Raw genomic sequence first — 1183 nt, 5'->3', positions numbered from 1 at the left:
CTTATATTTTTATACTTATATACCTAATTTTATTTTATACTTATATTTAATTTTATTTTATGACTTTTTTCTTTACAATGAGTGGAATATGCTCTTAAAGTTTGGCCAACTATTTTTGAAACATTGTGTGTGTGTGCGCGCGCGTGTGTGTGTGCGCGCGCGCGCGCGCGTGTGCGCGCGTACGTGTGTGTGCGTGTGTGTATAATATCCATCAGTACTCGTTACTTCTTATTATAAGCTAAATATAGAACATCATTACACATGGTAAGTAAAGTTTTGTTTTTTCATCCGTCAAAGCGTCAAACATACGCACACGTACTTACGTACCTATACACATGCATACATATCTACATACATTCTTACATACCGCCTCCATATTTATTTCACGCAACGCGATCTAATGTCGATTGGCGGAGAAATACCATCGGATCGATGGATTATCGTCCCATCGACTCTCCGCAAATCGGTTTTCACAACATCACGATCAATTGCGGCCGGAGTCCCCCCCGAGTCCCCGACGAATTCACTTCATCGATTTAACACACTTCGATTTGTGGTTATCAATGCGAATTCGCGCGCGGTCATCCTTAACAATGACTGTGGTTGCGTCTACAGCGAAAACGACGTCGAAAGTTACTCACTCGACTGTTACGCTGCGTCCTTAGATCCGATTAAACGCCTGGTTTTCGTCGATTGTCACGATAAGACATAAATGACGAATTCTCGACAAGAAACGGCGATCCCGACAACGATGTTCGACAGTTTTCCTCGTCCGTTCGTGCGGGAGCCACCGTAGTCCGTACACTGTAAACCGTACACACAAGATACTAGTGAAAATTCTGATTCAATACATCGAAAATCGATCCTTTTTCGCACTCAAGAATCAAATCGCCAGAGTCGATTTTATGAATTCGATTCATTGGCTGCTTTTCAATTGTCAAATTACTCACACGGCGATCATGTATTAATTAGAGGTTTGTTCACGTCGCACGCTCCAACATGCCCAACACGCTCTAATACGTTCGCGTCACCGGAACCAATATGGCGACTAGATGTTCGCGTTAGAGCATACTCCATGGATCAATTAAGAGCACGCTACATTTACCTCAGAAGGTACGATTGGGGCATGTTACGACGCATGCGTAATGGTTGAAGAAGTACTGTATCAAAAAGAGTACTGGAA

The 1183-nt window shown here is 42.8% G+C and overlaps 1 protein-coding gene across 4 annotated transcripts in view; it reads right to left on the bottom strand.

The window, feature by feature from the left end:
- LOC108686141 (apoptotic chromatin condensation inducer in the nucleus) overlaps positions 1 to 1027 on the bottom strand; it is a 6460-nt gene extending 5433 nt beyond the window's left edge. For 3 of the 4 annotated variants that reach the window (XM_018191252.1, XM_018191253.1, XM_018191255.1), the window contains exons 1-2: positions 951 to 1027; positions 642 to 804 (exon numbers count right to left, since the gene is read on the bottom strand). The gene's annotated coding sequence lies outside the window, so the exon portion shown is untranslated. Of the gene's footprint in view, positions 1 to 367; positions 589 to 641; positions 805 to 950 lie in introns of those variants that run through there. The other variant, XM_018191256.1, reaches the window with a different exon arrangement.
- Positions 1028 to 1183: the final 156 nt, after the last annotated feature.

Source organism: Atta colombica, unplaced genomic scaffold (assembly GCF_001594045.1).
Source record: "Atta colombica isolate Treedump-2 unplaced genomic scaffold, Acol1.0 scaffold164, whole genome shotgun sequence".
Classification (NCBI taxonomy): domain Eukaryota; kingdom Metazoa; phylum Arthropoda; class Insecta; order Hymenoptera; family Formicidae; genus Atta; species Atta colombica.
Note: the sequence above shows the minus strand (reverse complement) of the source record. Positions and strands in the feature narration are given on the sequence as shown.